The following is a 14,182-nucleotide window of genomic DNA, read 5'->3' as shown; positions in this document are numbered from 1 at the left end:
GCCAAGTCTTGCCGCGTGGCAAAGTCAAGGGCATGTCATATTTTGGAAAACTGATGAGTTTCCAGGTTTCATGTGCCTGATTGTCCCAAGTAACCATGAAAAGAGGATCAAATTCCGATTTTAATGACATGCCTCAGGGTGCCCTCAGGACAACTGCCATTTTTATCTTAGATTCTGCAGGTCCTCAGTGAACAAAAGGGGGGAAAATCAGCTTTGAATAGATTCCTTACGCTCTTGTCAAAAGTAATCCAACTCTGAATATCTATATCCCCAAAATATCACCGCGCAGGCAGCTTTTATTAACCTGAAGAATTAATAGAGCAGAATATTTAAAATGGGGTTTCAGTTATTGATTCTCCAATTAGACCTTGTGTTCCCTAGGTGCCTTGAAGAGTAATGTTTTTGCTTGGTCTCCCACACTTGCTAGCTCGCTCTCTCTCTCTCTCTCTCTCTCTCTCTCTCTCTCTCTCTCTCTCTCTCTTTCTCTCTCTCTCAGTGTGTGTGTGTGTGTGTGTGTGTGTGTGTGTCTGTGTGTGACTGTGTGTGTGGCTGTATGTATGTGTGACTGTGTATGTGTGTGTGTTTATGTGTGACTGTGTGTATGTGTGACCGTGTGTGTGTGTGTGTGTGTGTGTGTGTGCATGTGTGTGTGTACGCACGTTGCTGCTAAGCACACATGCTTTGAAAACACCTGTGGTACATAATGGCTAGATCTGGAAGGTAAGGGCAGCAGCTGCAGATTCTGATACGCTTTGGAAAATATTCTCCATTCCCAAATTTAGTTTATCTCAAGCTTATAATCCCCACTCTACTTTCTTCTACACAAAATCAATCTCTCTCTCTCTCTCTCTCTCTCTCTCTCTCCCTCCCTCCCTCCCTCCCTCCCTCTCTCTCTCTCTCTCTCTCTCTCTCTCTCTCTCTCTATTTTAGAGTTGACTACCTCTGCGGTGGCAGCTCGGCGGAAAGCCGGCCTGTGTGCTTGTTAACAGCACCCTGATGTTAACAATGAACTAATTACTTTTACTACTGACATGCTCTAGGGCATTATTTCCTTTCCGTGTGCTTTCCTACTGACTATTGTCATTACTTAATCAGAGGATGGAGGAGGAAAGCAAGATAAATAAATAAATATTAAAAGAGAAAGGGAATGCAGAACGCATGTGTTTGCATCCGCAGGGCTGGAGCCTGAGTTCTGTACCTGGGGTCCTGAGTTCTTTATTTTCTTTAATTGTGTGCTCCTTGGGAGGTGGGAATGCTTTCTGATGCATTTTTACTTATTTATTAAAAATAGTAGAAAATCATGCCAGGCTCCCAAGATACTCTCTCACATTTATAACCATGATGCCCCAGTGAACCCATGAGCATGAACATGGATCAGCTGCAGACCGGAGACGTTAACCCTTTCCTCCCCACAGACGCTTCATCCAAGTGCTAAAACAGTCTGTGGTATATTCCAGCTCCCATGAAAGCGCCTCTGGAAAAAGAGAACCGTGTGCCTTCCTCCGTTTGCACAATAACGCTTCCAGTTTTATTGGAGTTGGGGGCACGAGAGGGAGGGGAGCAACGAGAAAGGACCGCGTTAGCCCAGAGAAAACTGTGAGAAGAGAACATTACAGTGCGGTTATCATTTGCAGCCAAAGCAGAATTTTGCCTGGAGATAGAATTTGCTCACACAACTGATTTTCTGTGATTGTTTTCATATAAAACACCCACCCTAGACCCATTCGCACATCCAACCCAAACAACATTTCGCTTTCATGTCAAAAGAAGTTGGCAGGGAAAATTCAGAACAAAACAGGGGACCTGAGGCACTGCCATCGCAAAGAATGACACCACTTCCAGCTAGTCCTAATAAAGGAGATTAGAGCAGCAAGGAACCTGAGTCACATTAATAAAACAAGCAATGAAAAATAATAAACTTCCTTACAGCTGAAGCACGTCTACATTTCAACTGACCCCTAGCCCGCGCTGTCTCTTCCCATCTTTTCAACACTTACAAATATATTTGCCGTAGTTGAAAGAGGAGGATTACCTATCCGGAGTGTTCTTGACAGTCTGACAATTTGGGTTGCTGTTTTGAAATAAGTAATCTTTTTTATTCGGTCACTCTTCATTCAAGGCCATCTCAATTAGAGCCAGGATCAATCACCGAGTGTTCAGAGGCTGCCCAGTTTCCCAGAGCTGTCAATGGCTGCGCTCAGCCTCAGAGGAGTGCAACTCTGATAAGAAATCGGAACTGTAAAGGCTGGGCATGGGAAATCTTAGAACTGGAGGCAAAAACAATTATGGTACTGTTTATTCGTTCAGAGACCAGTGTTTAGGGGCAGAAATCAACCGACTACCCTATTAATAATGCGGTTTGAACTTGGTTGCAAAGACATCGCTTCTGTGAGTTGGGGAGCCTCTGATTCTTTTGTCTCCCCACAGTTATTCCGCATGAAGATGCTGAGTGTTAAGCTGTTTTCCTGCGAAAGAGAAACGATGCTGACAGAATAGGTCTTTGTTCCCCCTTTCCTTTCGGGAGTTGAGGGATAGCATTATGAAAGAAGCAAGAAACACACCAAGGAAGCAGAGTGGGGACTTCCTTCTGTACCATGCTCTTCTCTCTGCACCACACAATTTGGAAGTCTGGTTTAGTTCTTCCGTGTTTAAGAAAGAAAAAAAAAGCACCCTTATTTTTAAAACAATGCAACGTCAGAATTTTAGGAAGCTACTTCTATTTTTAAAAGCCAACATCTGAAATGTGGGGTTTCTAATGAGTTTAAAAAAAAAAACAGTCAGCAATGAAAAGGTCTCCAAAGAAATAATCTCTGGGAAGGAATGGAGGAGGCTATATCGTTCTTGGGTGTATTTCAATAACTTGAAGTTGAATCGTAAAAGCAAAACGTGGGCCAGTGCACAGGTCTAAAACCTGCAAAGCACCTTAAATGCAAAAGCAAAGCGTTTCACAGAATGTGCTGACTCCGTGTGTTTTAAGCAGCCAACGGGGCCTACGGTTAAGAAACAGAAAGCCCAGGATTCTACAGTGTGCTTGGCGGAGAGAGGAGAGCAAACCGGAAGAGCGGGCGTTCGGAAGAGCATCCCTTCGCTGTTCTCTGGGCTGCCGTGTTAATATCCAGGCAGAGCTCTGTGGATTTTGGCCTTCATCATCTAGATCATGGACTTGATTAAAACATAAATTTTTATCTTGGTAAAGAGTAAATGAGGCTCGAGCAATGCGAAAATTTGCATAATGTTTTTTAAATAAGATTGTCTCGAGAATTTCCAATTCAAGGTTTGTGAATTATTCAGTCTGGACCTTCCGCTTTTGATAGATACAAATGGTCAGCCTTAAAATTAGTAATCTAATGTATTCCCATGGATCATATGTGATTTCGTGTATGATTCAAGAAAAATGAGTACAGAACCCAAAATGAAAAGAAAAGCTAAATAACTTTTTTACATAGACTTAATTCCACAGTCTTTCTTTTTTTAAACATAACTTTTATTGACTTTCTGGAAATTTCACACCGTGCACCTGATCACATTCACTTCCCAGTCCTTCCGGGTCGAACCCTCCACCCTTGTGACCCCTGCCCCTAAAAAAGTGAAAGTGAGGATTTAAAAAAAAAAAAACAGAAAATAAGAAAAAAATCAAGTCCAATTTTTGTTATCTATATAACTACCGGAGCAAGTGGCCTTAAGAATCATATGTAGTCAAAAACAGAATCTCACTCACTATTTTCTCCTCAGTAACGAGGAAGATTATTAATAGTACTAGAGGGGTGGAAATAAAACTGTGTTTTGAACTGTATAACATCTGCCTAAACCCTCACAAACTGAATGATGCCTATACTGGTCAAGTTCTATATACTAGTCATTCGCACATCCTCATTCCTTTCGAGTAGAAAATATAGGATATAATTATGATGTTGGCTCAGTTTAGCTGGAGCTATTTCTGTCCTGAATTACTGGCAACTTCCACCCCTTGTAGTACAGAGCCCTACCCCTGCTAGATGGATAGCATCTTTTCCTAGTCCTAATTTTAACTTGAAAAATCACATCTCAGGATATCCTTTTTTTTTTAAAGAGTAGGAACAATCAAAAAGATATATAATCTATTCAGTTTCTGGAGAATGAATCATTGGGGCAACTTGCAAGATATGAAATGTATCTCTTACAGCTTAGACTTGGTCCTGTCAGAAAAGCAGTATTAAAAATAGCAAGCTATTGAACAACTGTGGGAGGGGAAAAGAAAGGCACTAGGAAGCACACGAGTGAAGGAGAAAAACAATTTAAATGCCATCCTCTGGAATTTATAAGGAAATAGATTTATCAGGGCAAAGGTGTGGGCTTTTATTTAACAAGTAGTCTCAAAAGGGAAAGAATTAATTGTGTTTGGAATTAGGGAAGCTAACAATCCCCATACAATGCTGGAACCTACCCAGAGCCTCCTTTTAAAACATCTTCCTGGAGTGCTTTATCTTTTGCTGTTAAGTATAAACTAGGAAGAGCGGGTATCTTCCACTCTTCAGAATGACAACACAGCAGCCCTGCATCTCATTCCCTGGTTGCCTTGCATCAAGATGGCGCTCTCTTTCCTTATTAGACCTCGAAGATTCGGCTAACAAAGAGTCACCGCTGATGCTAAGTGTCTATGAATGAAGAAAATAATGAGTTAATAAGTACCCAGGCAAGATATTTTTAAATCTCAACCCATTCCTTACTATTGTTTTTAATCAGTACTTTAATTTTAGATGCTACTCGCCATCAAAAGTACATTTCAGATTGGACAAAAAGATAATTTATTTGACAAAAATTAACTGATCCCTGCATGCATACACGGATGAGCGTAGCGCTGACCCTCAGGAAACTCGCGATCCACTCCAGTAGAAAATCGCAGCCCTGTAGATGTAGAGTGATGCGATCACGAAGCTGACAGAGATGACTTGACTGTATTACAGTGCCTTCAAAACGGAGCGCCAAACAGAGTGGCGTGGGCGCGGGGTCTGAGAGGCGGCTTCTCGGAAAAGGTTATTGATGAAAGAAGCAAAGGAGAGGTTGGGAGAGGATCCCTAGAAGAGGTTATGCTGGGGGAGGTCTCCAGGCTGTCGCCAACTTGAAGCTTTACTATGTTTCACCAGACTCCACATGAGTCACAGCTACGCTTTATAACAGTGAGAGCCCAAGGTAAAATCAGCCAGGGAAAAGGACATAGCAGAACACTGTACTGCGCAGGACTTGGCATAAGCAACCTCAAGGAAGCAAACTTTCCTACCCTTTCCAAAGCTTCTCTGTTGTCCGAACTGTCTCCCTTGGTAGAACAGACTGAATATTATAATAGAAGGAGAAGCCTGCACTAGAATGTTCTGATGCGGACCTGTAGCTGCGAACACAGGAGGCAGATGTGTGGTGTGGCTCGCGTATGCTGTTGTATGAAATGGGCGGAGCTCGGGAACTGGTTGAGACCAGAGACGGGGAGCATTGACCTAATCTGTTAGTAAAAGCAGACTGACCAACGAAGTTCAGCAGGAGTGGGGCAAGGTCAAAGGTCATCTGGAACAGCTAACACTAGCTGATGGGGCTCTCGAAACGTATACGCTGTCCCTGTGTGCGTGCCCTCATATGCTAAGGGCACCCAGTACGTGGCAAGCATAGACTTGATTTAGATGTCTATGTCCCATTTGCAGCTCCGACATCGACAAGCTATGTGACATTTGACAGACTCAACCTCGGGTGCCTCCATGTTTTCTCTTCTCAAAGTGAGTAATCTCGGTTTGCAGCCGCACGGCGTATCAGCAAACAGAAAACACTGCCAATAAAGCCATGACTCAGTGCTTTTCATCACTTAAAATTTTCAGCATAGCTGTGATTTAGAGACAGCTTTCTTTTCTATATTACTATTTATGTACACATAAAAAAGCAAAATATAAATGAAATAAATTGGTACTTGTTCTGAAGAAGGCATTAAATTATGATCCTCCCCTTCTCTACCAGTTGCTCCATGGAGGGAAATTGTTTTCTTTTCTTGCCTCTATGAATATATACTGATCTTTAGGTTTCTGTGCTGATCATCATGTGATCATTTCACAATGTTTTGACACTTCAACTCAACATAGGTGCCAAAAAAAATCATATAACTCAGCCTAAATGATAACAATGTGGGCCTCCATCACCAAGTTGTGCCCACTCTGGCGATGGCAAGGGTGGTGTGATTCTGTCTGTCTGGCACTCGGGAAGCCATTAGTTCTTTGCTGCTTTGGGTACATTAAAACACACACACACACACATACACACACTCACACACACACACTCACGCATACCATACACATACACATACACACACATACACACACACATACACACACATACACACACACATACACACACACACCACACACACACATACTCACACACACCATACACATATACACACATACACACACATACCACACACACACACACTCACACACACCATACACATACACACACACACTCACACACACCATACACATACACACACATACACACACACACCACACACACACACACTCACACACACCATACACATACACACACATACACACACACACCACACACACCACACACACACACACTCACACACACCATACACATACACACACACAAGCTTCTCAGTTGAGAGATCCCTTTCCAAAGGCCTCAAGGAAGGGAGTCTGGAATATGTTCATACAGTCATACTATCATAATGATTTTGAGGGGGAAAGGGGGCTTTAAATCAATGATCAAAGTTTACATTTTAAGAATCTACAAAGTAAAAATAGATAAGGCTACAAGTGAGCAAAAGAACTAAGATGGCAAATCAGCGAACAAGAAAATGATCAAACTCAAAAGTCATTTCGGAGAGAAGATTTATATGGTTTATCAACCCCTAGGAAGACTGATGAAAAAAAATATCATGAAGTATAGAAATCATTAAAGTCACTAATATAAAGTCAGACAACATCTAACAAATATTTCAAAAGAGATCGAAAGGAATACTATGAACAACTGTATAACAATAAACCAGACAACCAAACGAAATAACATATCTTGAGACGCGCATCATACCAAAATTGATGAAGGAGTAAACAAGTCCCACAGCTAGCATCACAGTTAATCATTAGAAGTTCAGGCTGAAATCAAGGTAAAAATGTCTCTCACCGATTCCTCACATTTCATTAGACAAATGAAGATAAATACTTAAAAGACAAATATTGGATGTAGCAAAATTATAACTATTTACTAACAACAGATTAGAATGCATGGTAAACCTTTTGAAGTCTACCCAGAAAAGATAACTGCTAAATAAATTTAGTAAAACTATAAACACACCATTTTCTTTTTGATTTTTAACTATTGTGATTCCTTAACTTGAAATTTTATTATATTTTTATTTACAATAATTTTTAGATTAAATTAATTTATTAAATATTAACATTCAAGTTTTTAATTGCTACTGTTTTTTATCCTTTGTTTTCATCTTTATTAACTTGAGTATTTCTTATTTACATTTCGATTGTTATTCCACTTCCCGGTTTCCAGGCCAACATCCCCCTAGCTCTACCCCCTCCCCTTCTGTATGGGTGTTCCCTTCCCCATCCTCCCCCCATTACCACCCTCCCCCCAACAATCATGTTCACTGGGGGTTCAGTTCTTCTTCTCTGCCCCTAGGGAGAGGTGGGTCTTGGGGAGGGAGGAGGTAGAGGGGGAACTGGGAGGAGTAGAAGGAAAGAAACCTGCTTTTGAGATGTGTGAGAGAAGAATAAATAAAAATTTAAAAGTAAAGAGTTTTAAAAAACCCTCAAAGCCAAGAAAACAAAATAAAACAATACCCCCCAAAATAAGAACAAACAAAAAACCTCCATCAATCTATAACCAAATAAAAACACACAAAAAGCCTACGGAGTCCATTACATGTTGTTCAACTACTCCAGGTAAGTCCTGGAGTGGTTTGATAAACCGAATGTCACTCCATTGAATAAAATACAGTTTATAATTTTGTTAACTTTTTAATTGATTCTTTATGAGTTTCACATCATGCAAGCTAGTCTTGATCCTCTCCCATCCCCTCATATCCACCCTTTGCCCTTGCAATTCTCTGCCCAAATAAAACACACACACACACACACACACACACACACACACACACACACACACACACACACTCCCAACCATTTGCAGTTGGTATAAATTTGGGAATAGGCCAATTCAGCGCCCTGGGTCTAGGTCTGGGGGGTGGTCACTGAACTACCCAGTCCATCACCTCTCCCTTTTCTACACCGCTAGGGCAAGCTCTTCAGCACTACTCAGTCAGGAAGCAAGACTCACCTGCTCTCACACCTTCAGCACCAGCTCACCCAAACCCATGCCTCCAAAGCCAGCTAAATTGTGCTGCCCATTCAAAGCCTGGGGCCCACTCTTCCAAGGGCTCCAGCCTTGGAGAGGCTGGGCTAGCTCTCCCACTCTCAGATTCGGGACTGGCTAGTCCTTGCCTTTGCCATTAGGACCGGCTCCACTGTGTTGTCCAGGCAAGGTGCAGAACCCACTCTCCTGAGTGCTTAAGCCAGTGAAGGATAGGGCCAGCTCACCTGCTCTTATGACCCCATAGTCAGCTCTCCCAACTGCCTCAGGTGGCATGGAATGAGGGGGCAGATAAAATAGTTTTCAAACCATCCAATATCTGTTTTTAAACTTCATCTGTTTTGAGGCAGAACTCAAAATTAAATATTTGAAAAAATACTCCTGAGAAAAATTAGTAGATGTTTTTAGTTGAAAGAAGCTGGATTGTAACACAATATTGTTACTATGTTTATGAAAATATGTTTGTAACATGTTGACACAATCTTGCTACTCTGACTGTTTTCCCAAAATCATCAATGGTTCAAATGTAATTCCTTCAAAATTACAGCAGAATTTTAAAGATAACTTCAAATTACTTCTAAACTTTAAAATAAAGAAAACAAATGTAGAGTTGCCTAAACATTTCGCAAAGGCTTTGGAGGAGTAACAGAACCTGAGTTCAAGAGTCCCAAAACCCAACAAACAAGATAATGCAATATTGATGAAGAAGACAGAAAGCAGGAAGGCTATAAGTCAACAAATTAGCCCTGCTGTGTAAGGTCATTTTGCTTTATTTTATTTTGTTGTATTTTTGACTAGTGTATCATGTTAATAAGGAGACAATGTCTATTTAATAAATTGTATGTGAACAACTGATATCTTTACGGACACAAAGGAATAAATTTCAATCCTGACTTCACTTGGTTTGTAAAAGTTAAATGTACTTTTAACCTATGTGCTGGGAATTGGTTCTAATGCTTTGAATTAATTTGGTTCAAACACTGAAGGTCCTTGTCTCCAATTGGTTTTTGATCAATTAAAAAAGAGCCAACAGTCAGTGAGTGGGAAGATAGACTGAGATGAAACCTTTAGATTTCTAGGAACTGGGAGAAAAGAAGGGAAAATCGCCATGATTCGGAGGGAGAAGATCAAATTTAGAGCTACAGAAGGAAAATCATCCAAAACGTAGGTGAGAAGGAATGTAGGCTCCCAGAAGGGCTGCCCAGATACAGATACACACAACCAACCATCAGACTGAGCCCAGGGACCCAAATGGAGGGGCTAAGGGAAGGAGCTAAAGGGGACTGAAACCCCACAGGAAGAACAATACCAACTAATTGGACCCCTCAGAGCTCCCAGGGACCAAAACAGAACCCTGGGTTCTGTGAAGACTTGATAGCCCAGAGTAGGAGGTGGCTAGAGCTGTGAGGCAGGAGTGGGTAGGCAGGTGGGAGAGTACCCTCATAGAGGCAAAGGGGAAGAGGTAGAGGGTGGGATGGGGGTTGTGGAGAGGTAACTGGGAAGGGGGATATCATTTGAAATATAAATGAATAAAATGATTAATAAAAACAACAGCAGCAAAATAACAGCAACAACAAAAATATAGGATTAGAGGGTGTTAAGCCAGGATTACAGGACAGAAATGTGTGCTAGCCACAGAGAGTATTAGAATTGCCCAGCATTTGAAATAGCCAAGGCATATCAAAAATTAACTGGCGGTGTGTGTGTGTGTGTGTGTGTGTGTTTGTGTGTGTGTGTGTATGGTGTCTTTCTTTCGTTAATCCAGAGAGCTCTTGGGTTGGTGCAGTGAGCACATGTGACTCGTGATTTAACCAAACTACCACTACACCTATGACAACTGCAGAATCACAAAACATCTAAGAGAAAATACAAGACATAAAAGAATATATTTGCAGCATTGGAGTAGGCAAAGCTCCTTTGGACAGGATACAGAAAGGTAACACCAATTTTTAACATTTGCTTCTTTAAAATTCCAAGGGGAAAATGGAATTTGTCAAAAATTAAATTTCCTGCTTTTTAAGATGCACCGTTATAAAATAAGTAAGCAAGCCATAAACTGGAGGAGATATTTGGTTGTAAAGCCAGTCTCTGTCTCTCTGTCTCACTCTGTCTCCATCTGTTTCTCTAACACACACACACACACACACACACACACACACACACACACACACACACAGTTCCAGGTGTCAAACTCAGACCACCAGACTTGGCAGCAGACACCATTGCCAGCTGAGCCATCTCTGTGGGCCACGGCGATTTCTTGTAAAGTTAAATTTACCCTGCAAACATACCCTTGCTCTATAAACCTGTAATTCTGTTCTTGGAAATTATCCAGAACGAATGTTACCCACAAAACACAGTATCGTATTGTTAACGGGCTCAAATCTGGAAATAACTGGAATGTCCATCAACAAAATAATGGCTAAACAAAATTTTCAAATTCCAAAAACCTATCTTTAAAATTTACAGCTTGGAAGTTACCATGGAATGCTGTGAAATGTTGTATTATTGACATTGACAGGAGGCCAGGTATATAGATGCCCCAGACCAGGGAAGTGCTTTTCTGCCAGCATTCTGCTCAATTATAAAACGTTCTCTAGCAAACTTTTTTATTTAAAAACTGGGTTTTGGTGGCATAATCCTGTAATCCTCGCATACGGGGGCTTTGGAGGTAGAGGAAGGATGAGAAAAGGATGAAGATTATCCTCTACTATGTAGAGAGTTGAAGTCCAGAGGGCTGAACTGTCTCTAAATAAATAAGCAAACAAACAAATAGCAGACCTGTAGTTCCCAGAGCACATACAATGAATTTGTCATCTTGCTTTTCAAATTCAGAGGAAAGAAAGCAGTAATAACAGTTTTCCTTTGTCTCTGATGTCCTTGAAATGAGAAGTTCAGTGCGCCCAAGTAGACAGTCTCCGAAAGAAATGCATACCAGACCCATCAATTGCAGAGGCCCTGTGTCTAGGCTGCCCTGGGATCTCTCCTTGTCACACAGTGATTGGCTCTGTGATTACCGTCACTCATTGCCCCCAGGAACAATTCCACCCCTAAACCATGGATCACTTAATCAACACTCACTTTTCAAATAAAATGGCAAAAAAAATATATAATTTAACAAACAGAGGTGGGTCACGAGCCAAGACTATGCGGAGCAATGCCATGAAAACTCCCCTCAGCTACCACAAAGTGGGAACCCCTTCTAGATTAGATCTGATGGATTTCCCTGGATAGGTGTGTCTGTGTGATGTATACATTTGTGGGTGGTTGCTGCTGCCTGTCAAACTTAAGACTTTGTTTTAAAACAGTTCAGGCAAATGTTTAGGGCCATCATGGAATCATCGCTGTCAAACTCTCCTTGCCTTTGTTTAAGCATTTCTGCCATACCATTCAGCCTCACCCGTACTCCAGAGGTGTTCTGTGATTGGAGAACATGCCCAGGACACCACGGAGAGATAGGACTTCTTACGTGATATGTAGGTGCTTAGTAGGTATTTATTTGAGTGACTGAATGAAATGGTGTTACGAGCAAAAGGAGCCAACACTTCAAAATCTCATGACTATGGTTCAAAATGCCACTAGAATCCCAAGTCTTAATGTCCATAGCTGATGTTTACATCTTGGCTTATCATTTTTGAGATATGAGGCAACTTTCCTAAGGCTGCTGACTCTCAGTTTCAACCTTTGGAGGATGATAAGTCTATTCATCTCTAACATCATTGTAGAAAAAAAATGTACATAAAATATTTGCAACTGATCTGTGTCTTACACGTCCCTTTTGCTAATCCTTAATACTTTCCATCATCAATCTTCTATTTCTATAATGCTATATTAATAGCTAACAGCACAAATTTACTGGAGCCAGCCCTCTGACCTCTGGATTTTACCTCTGAGATGGCAATGATGCCAACCACTGTACAGAGGCATAGGATTCTTATAAAGAGGAGAAAGTTAGCTGATAATAAGCTTTGCATCACAAACATGGGCGCTGGGTTACTGTAATGGTGGTGATGATGTGTTAAGAGTTATGTTCAGTGAAGGAAATTTAGCTTCAGGATAACATAAGTTCCCAGCATGACTCCTTACTTACTATGTGGATTTTAGTAAATCTGTTTACTGGTTTACACCTCGATTTTTCCCGTCCACACAGAGAAACTCATGACAGTACTATCACACAAAATTGTGGTTAGGATACAATGAGAAACTACATGCAAACACTGGCATGAAGGCCCCACAGAGTGTCAGCGTGGTACGAACAACAGCTATTATTGTCCATGTCCTGTGGTCATCATCATCATCATCTTCACCGCCATCATCATCACCACCACCACCACCACCATCTGAGATCATCACCATCTCTGTCAAAGGAGCTCACACCTATACTCTCGAAATGTGAACAGATAAAAGCCCCGGCTACACTGAGCACAGGGAAGATCTCAAATACCCCTACTTTAACTTACAAACTTAGCAATTCCCTGTTGTGAATGCCCAACCCTCTGAGCTTTCCTTTCACTTCCATATCCACCCCACATAGGATGTAATTCACACTCTCTCACCATCCAAAACAGGCCCCATTCTTTCTGAAGGCCATTTTCTCACCAAATCAGCTACTCCTTTAAAACTCAAAGTATAACCAGTGCAAGTCCCCATAGGGATTCCTAAAGTAGTCAATTCAAAAATATGTATCCTTGGCTAGCAGACACTGCTACTTAGAAGCACACACATTCCTTCTTAATAAACACATCCACAAACTAATACACTGGGCATACACTGACATCTACATATAAACTGCAAACCATAGACAACGAGCGAATGTTCTGCATCAGCTTACAATCACTGTCATTAAAATCCCAAAGAAATGAAACACAGATTTCGACCCTTAGCACTACCAACAAAAACTAACCACTGAGCGTCTCCATCCTTCAATCCTCTGCCCTTATGTACACATTCTTTTAGCATCTTGAAGGGGGAAAGTGATCTGATAATCCCACATCTATGCTAGAAAAAAAATAAAGGAGAGCATCGGATTCGATATCTAATTTTATAGGCCAAAAATAATGTGAGGTGTTAACTATCTCAGACAAGAGCATGAATTGCTTAGGGAGGGGGATGTTTGCCCAGAAACCGGGAAAGGGAATAACACTCGAAATGTATATAAGAAATACTCAAGTTAATAAAAAAAATAATAATTAAAAAAAACAATACTAACAGTAATAATGAGTAACAACGCTGCCCTTTGGAGAAGCCTTTCACCAGGTGGGGAGCAATTCAGACACATGACTGTGCTCCACAGTGTTACGGTTGTTGGTGTGGCTGAAACATCGCTTCTGCTTTCTAGAATTGCTTTTCCTTTGCTTCAAATGTTATGATGACATGGGCTCAGAAAACCATCCCTGGAAAGCACTTTGGCCAAACAAGGTTTTCTCTTTTTGTAAATATGAGCCCTGTGAATTCTCTGCTGCTTCGTAGCTTATTCAGTGTAAGGGAGATTGTCTGAAATGTTAGAGGAGGGAAGAACGGTAGAACTTGTCTTTTCTCAGTTAATGAATAGAGGTGCCCCAAAAGTGTAGACAAAGACCATTGTGTTTGGAAATCAGAATAAGAAAGGGTCTTCATCTACTTTATCTCCAAAACCTCCCATAGCAACTCTTCTTTAATGAACTATGTCTGTTTCCCTGGACTCTTGTACTAAATAATAATCAAGTGCAGATCATAGACAGTCTCTCACCTTAGGAGGGAACTGTTTGAAATCCCTCCTTTACACATGTATCTCTGTCCTTCCTCAATCAGAATATCAGGACCCAACTCTGATTGTATCAAT

This window comes from Rattus norvegicus, chromosome 2 (genome assembly GCF_021556685.1).
Source record: "Rattus norvegicus strain SHRSP/BbbUtx chromosome 2, alternate assembly SHRSP_T2T, whole genome shotgun sequence".
In the NCBI taxonomy this organism is placed as follows: Eukaryota; Metazoa; Chordata; class Mammalia; order Rodentia; family Muridae; genus Rattus; species Rattus norvegicus.
The sequence above is the reverse complement of the archived record's forward strand: the minus strand, read 5'-3'. Positions refer to the sequence as shown.